A 7340-nucleotide genomic window follows, 5' to 3' on the forward strand; every position below is an offset into this window, starting at 1 on the left:
TCTCTTTAGGATGGATGGACGCACACACACCACCTGTGCTGTACCTGACAAATGTTGTGTGACCACTGACATTCTGATTCTCCCTTGACTAAACTTTCCCTTCCCTTTCCTATGGTCTCTAGTTAGACAAGAATATGGATACCTCAACATCTGACAACACCTCATCATCTGAGTCCTTACTTCTGTCTTCCACCAATACCTCAATTGCGCCATCTTCCTCTTCTTCCTCGTCATCAGATGAACATTATAAGAACAAGCGGTACAAAAAAAAGCACACCAGGAAAGACAAAAGGCACCAGAAAGAAAAGAAGCTGGCCTAAGCAAGGCATACAACAGTGGAAAAAAACTTGGGGAGGCGTGTGCTGGTGCTGGTGTAACTGAGCTGACAGTTCGATCCAAAGCAGCCATCCCAGAGTTGGCTACAGCTTCACCAGAAACATTTGAGGAGCTATTGGCAGGGTACTCCAAAAGAGGAAACATTTCAGATTTTCTCAGTAAATGTGAAGACATAATTCTGAATGATGCACAGGTTAGAGCTGATATAGCGAAATACAAAGCTGAGGGCAAGCTCATACCTTACATTAAAACAAGGGAACCCAAGTAATTGATTAGAGTGCCCCTTGCCATACCTTTTTATGTTCAAGCAGCGTTTGTTCATGTTGCAATCTTTATGCTGTATGCAATGTTTATACTGTCTTTACAATTTAGTGTCATGTATATTAAGGCAATTCTGATTTTCTGAGTGTGAACAGAGCTGAGATGGCAAAATAAAAAGCTGAGGGCATACCTTAAATAAAAAAACTGCCGAAATAATAGATGTGGAGTGCCTCTCATCCCACCACCCTCTTTTGTTGAAGCAGTGGTCATGTTATATCTAGATATATAACACTCTACACATTATAAAAGAATGTGGCTATTGTTTTTGGTGTAATATTTATTTTCTTTTTGCCCTGCTCTGATTGATCAGTAGTTTTAATTTCAATAAACACTTGACATTAAAACCAATTGTGATGTGTGACAATGCTTTGTAATGTGTTTAGCAATCAGTAGTTACCCTGTAGATGTAAAATGTTATTATCACTATTGCCATTTAGCAGTCTTTGACTTGAGTCATGAGAGTCATGAAAGTAATGTTTGAACTATGAACACTAGTTACAACTTCAGGATAACTATATACTTTTTGCTCTCCAGGTATTTCCCATCAGGTCTTTTTACAGACATCTTTATGTCATTTACAAATTGTTTATTAACCAATATTAGACTAAGAGCCAACTTTATAACAGCCATCCAAACAAAAGGTTTTGTGCAGTCATATCTTGGCACTTTTAGATAGTTTCCAAATGATTTACTTACAATTAAAGACGCAACTTTAGAATGCTCATCTGAAAAAGACATATTGTAGCTGTTTTTCTAGCTAACTGTTAATCAATAAAACATCATTTGTAGTTTAGTAGGTAATCAACCTATATATCATCTGCATAGGTGTAATCTAAATAGCTATATAAAGGCCTACAATCAACTTAATAATCATTAACAGTAACTCAGTAAATCATTAATAATAATACAATATTTGCAATAAAAATGTAGTTTATTAATATAAAAGAAAATGTAATCAAGTTATTACTAAACAGATTTTTTGGGGTATGTTAGGTATAAATAAATTGTTCAGTTTTTCATGAGCTGATGATAAAGTATTCATAAATAATACATTTAGTAACCATTGATTGTTGTCTACTAATGATTCATATATGATTTATAAGTTATCAAATATTTAATTATAGTTGCTAAATAAAGCATCAATTAACCATTTATACGGGATGGTTATTATAAAGTGCTACCGAAAATGTTTTTATTTGACTCCTGTCAAGCTTGAATTTCTGGCAGAATATGCGAAGACTATGAACCTAGTTGCAAAGGCCCTTGATGAGAGACGAATGTGCAAATGGGGTGGAGGTCTACTTGAATTCCAATAAAGTTTGAGAAAAACATGCTCTTCTAGTTTGTTGTCTTTGACAGAATTATTATATTTTTGTATGACATTTTTTACCATGTCTTGGGCTCCATGTAGCACTCATCAGCTATTAAATTAAGCTTCTTTTTTCTTACAGTCGTGGCAATTATATTAAGTCCAACTAGTTTATCTTTAAATGTTTTTTTTTTCTTTTTTACTTTTTACTTTTATACTTTAAGTACATTTTAAAGCCTGTACTTTTTTACTTTTACTTGAGTAAAGAGGTTACGTCAATACTTCAACTTTTACCAGAGTATTTTTAAACTCCAGTATCAATACTTTTACTTAAGTAAAGAATGTGTTTACTTTTGACACCACTGTGTAAATGTATACATATTTTCATTCATTCAAAAGCAAAAACAAGGCTAAATATAGCTGCAAGCAGCGATGGCGGTTTCCTCCTCCAAACATTGCAACCAGGGAAACATGTATTTTTGTGACAATTTGTCACTGAAAAATTCATGCTGCAGACTTACCAATGGGATATTCAATTCAATGCAATAATGTGCTAGAAGGCTGTGAAATTTGGCACCCTCTTTAAGGACAGTCCCTTCTTTATTCACACCAAGTGTCATGTCTCTCATTAGATTCATGCCGCACACTTACCAATGGGATATTACATTTGAAATGCAATGCTGTGCTAGAAGGCTGTGAAATTTAGCACACTCATTAAGGACAGTCTCTTCTTTATTCACACCAAGTTTCATGTCTCTCATTAGACCACTCTATGACCAATGGGTCAAAGTTGGACTTGTGTTAACACACGCAACTTTTGAACCGTATGGCCGATTTTCAAAATGTAGGTACCATTTGATTCCCTGGATCAAGACAAATTAAACACACCCATGGCGTCAATTTCACTCAAATATTTGCTGACATATGACTTCACTTCCTGTTTGGCAGCTTTTCTGCTGAATTTGAGTGGCTGTACCGGACAAACAGTTGTGAGGATGAAAGTTCTAAATCGTAACTTTTGTGAGGCTAGGTTTGAAGATCATCTCTAGTGATTTTGAAGAAGATTTGCCAAAAATTGTAGGAGGAGTAGGCTTTCAAAGGTTTTTGATAAAACCGGAAATAGCGGAAAATCTATATAACCGGAAATTGACGCAATGGGATGTGTTTAATTCGTCTTGATCCAGGGAATCCAATGGTACCTCATTTTTGAAAATCGGTCATACGGTTCAAAAGTTGCGTGTGTTACAAAAGTCCAACTTTGACCATATGGTTCTAGGGGCTGCCATTGACTCCCATGGTACTAACATAATAAGAAAGCCTACAATAACAATAGGTTACCTCCTACCATAGGAAACCTAATAATACCTACGATAACAATAGGTTACCTCCTACCGGAGGAAACCTAAATATAGCTGCAAGCAGCGATGGCGGTTTCCTCCTCCAGACATTGCGAACCAGGGAAAAATGTATTTTTGTGACAATTTGTCACTGTAAAGAAAAATCCATGCTGCAGACTTGCCAATGGGATATTACATTTCAAATGCATTACTTTGAAGATCCTCAAGGGCCATGGCTTCAAGCTAAGAGTGAGAAGGGGTGTGGTCAACACTAAATTTCCTTAAATGTTATGTGTGTGTGCTTGCGCGTGTCAAAGGAGCCTGTCCCTGTCCCTGTGTGTGTGTGTGTGTGTGTGTGTGTGTGTGTGTGTGTGAGAGAGAGAATCTGGAGCGCACACGCGCGCAAGACCAGAGGGGCAGGGGCAGAGAGGCAGACTTGAGAAACACCCTAGCAATTAGCCAAGCATGCGTATTTCAAATATTCACCAAAAATCTACTTTTCATTTTACAGTCAATTTTTTTTCAGATTTGTGTTCTAAACATTCTCAAGTGTCTTCACATGAACTTGTGATTCAATCAGAGTATCACTTTTTGACCTGTTGATGTGTAAAGCATTGTTTTAGCGTTAACAATCTATCCAATTTGCTTTATATCAATCATTTTTCAAGATATGAAGTTGCCTTTGCACATGGCAACATGTCGTAGTGTCTTCCAGTGACATATCAAGTTTGGTGTTGATTTGTCAAAGATTTGCCAAGATATGACCTCACTTCCTGTTTGGCGACTTTTCTGCTGAATTTGAGTGGCTGTACCGGACAAACGGTTGTGAGGATCAAAATTCTAAAAAGTAACTTTTGTGAGGCTAGGTCTGAAGATCATCTCTGGTGATTTTGAAGAAGATTTGCCAATAAATGTAGGAGGAGTAGGCTTTCAAAGGTTTTTGACAAAACCGGAAATAGCGGAAAATCTATATAACCCTGTTGGTGGCGCTAGAGTGGTTTAATGAGAGCCATGAAACTTGGTGTGAATGAAGAAGGGACTGTCCTTAATGAGTGTGCCAAATTTCAGAAAAAGTTACCTTATGGTTCTAGTGGCTGCCATTGACTCCCATTGCAGCAACATAATAATAATAGGAAAGCCTACAATAACAATAGGTTACCTCCTACCGGAAGAAACCTAAATATAGCCGCAAGCAGCGATGGCGGTTTCCTCCTCCAAACATTGTGAACCAGGGATAAATGTAATTTTGTGACAATTTGTCACTGTATAGAAAAATCCATGCTGCAGACTTGCCAATGGGATATTACATTTCAAATCCAACATTTACAATGCTTTTGCCCTGAAGTTAAGACTGAGTGGAGGTTGTGTGTGTGCGCTTACCCTGTGTGTCTGTGAGAATGTATGTGTGTGACACCAAGCTGTGTGTCTGTGAGAATGTGTGTGCGTAAAACAAAGCATGCGCGTGTGTTAAGGGGAGACTGAGTGTGTGAGATTTAGGAGCCGCGCGGATAAGGAGACAGAGAGACATTCTATAGAGAACCACCCTAGCAAGTAGTCAAGCATGCATGTTTCAAATATTCACCAAAAATCTACTTTTCATCTTACAGTCAACTTTTTTTCAGATTTGTGTACTAAACACTCTCAAGTGTCTTCATATGAACTTGTGATTGAATCAGAGTTTCACTTTTTGACCTGCAGATGTGTAAAGCATTATTTTAGCATTAACAATGTTTCCAATTTGCTTTATATCAATCATTTTTCAAGATATGAAGTTGCCTTTGCACATGGGAACATGTTGTAGTGTCTTCCAAGTGACATACCAGTTTGGTGTTGATATCTCAAAGATTAGCTGAGATATGACTTCACTTCCTGTTTGGCTGCTTTTCTGCTGAATTTGAGTGGCTGTACCGGACAAACCATATGGTAACTTTTTGTGAAATTCGGCACAAATATTAAGGACAGTCCCTTCTTTATTCATACAAAGTTTCATGTCTCTCATTATACCACTCTAGCGCCACCAACGGGTCAAAGTTGGACTTGTGTTAACACACGCAACTTTTGAACCGCATGACCGATTTTCAAAAATGAGGTACCATTTGATTCCCTGGATCAAGACGAATTCAACACACCATGTGGCGTAAATTTCACTCAAATAAATGCTGACATATGACCTCACTTCCTGTTTGGCCACTTTTCTGCTGAATTTGAGTGGCTGTACCGGACAAACGGTTGTGAGGATCAAAATTCTAAATCATAACTTTTGTGAGGCTAGGTCTGAAGATCATCTCCGGTGATTTTGATGAAGATTTGCCAAAAATTGTAGGAGGAGTAGGCTTTCAAAGGTTTTTGATAAAACCGAAAATAGCGGAAAATCTATATAACCGGAAATTGACGCCATGGGGTGGGTTTAATTCGTCTTGATCCAGGGAATCCAATGAGTTCCGTTCTTTCAGCAACGATAACCCACAATAACCCCAGGAAGTAAAACGAAACGAGGAAGTAAAATTAGTTTCTTGTATCAAATGAAAGGTTTTTACAAACAACCCTGTTAATCGACTGGGTAATTTAAAACCCTTTTTATGGAACGAGTTGTATTGTTGCATTTGTCGTTATGATCGGGAAAATAATTGAAAGTGTGTTTGAAAAGGTACATTCCGTTTTAGCGTCTGGTGTAGCCACTCCAATAGACATATATACACATACACATGTATGTCTATGGCCACTCCTATTGCTTTCAACTTCAGACCGCGTTCGCAAGGCAGAATTTCCGCGGCGTTATGCTGTCCGATTTGTCATCATAAAGTCCTAATCTGTCGACTCCCTAGATCAGACTTTGTAACAGGTTTGCATTATAAACGCATGATTGTGTGCATGTGTGCATGATTACACAAACAAAGGCTATGATCATTGCAAATACTATAAATATTTAATACTGCTTAGAAGGTACTTTAAAACGGTTATAGGCAAGCCTATGTATAAGATTGGGAAAAAATGTATCCTTTAATAACCAGGACTACATCATGAAAGCACAGGTTTTACTTCACTTACAATCTTATCTTCTGTAGACATGCACCCTCTCAAACTGTCTACATTTGGTCATTTGTGCTAGTTGTATTAACAGTGTAGGCCTATATGTTCTATATTCTCTTATTTTGGATTCAATATAGGTCCATTGTTGTGAAACTATACCTGGTCATTGTCACAACTCTGCACATATGTCAACCTTGATCATGAATGTGAGATGAAGTCTCTGTTGGAATTAGGAGGAAATTGTGGATATGAAGACACACAGTTCACATTATATTTAAACCCACCACCACTCCCCCCCTCTTGGGAGGTCAGCTTTATTTTGTCACAAATACAAATACAAACACACCAAACATGGATATGAATTATTCTTTTTTTGTCTTCTGGTTGAGGCCTGGTTCTGCGGCCCAGGTCTGCTGTCCAGTTCTGCCATCTGCCGCAGGTGTACAGAGGTATCTGATTAAAACAGAAGAAAAAATGTATTGTTAGGGACATTAAAGGTAAGGTAAAAGATTTCATCCTATATAAAGTCAAAAATAACCTTTTTGAAAAGATCTTTCTATTTATTTATTTGTTGACTTGTTGTTGACCCCCCTCTTCGGGGGACGACCTTGTTTTAAATTAGTCGGGTTAAGTATGGTCAGTTTTGGAGGGGATGTTTACGCCTAGTTAAAAGAAAGACCTTTAAAAATGGTAAAGACCTTTATATTTATTTATTGTTTGTTTGTTTTTTGGGCCCGCCTCCACCCCCCCTCTTCGGGGGACTACCTTGTTTTTAATTAGTGGGGTAAAGCTAAAAAGTATGGACAGTTTGGAATGGATGTTTACGCGTATAAGAAAGCCCTTTAAACTAATAGAACCTATTTCCTACCTAATAAACAAAAAAACAAGGACTTTTGATCTATCAATGATATTGTGAAGTCTTGGTCGTACTGTGTTTAATCAAGCAGGGCAATTCTGTGACATTTCAACCAATTTTGTGACATTTCAACCAATTTTGTGGTGATGAC

Source organism: Sprattus sprattus (assembly GCF_963457725.1).
Source record: "Sprattus sprattus genome assembly, chromosome: 8".
NCBI classification, from domain to species: Eukaryota; Metazoa; Chordata; class Actinopteri; order Clupeiformes; family Clupeidae; genus Sprattus; species Sprattus sprattus.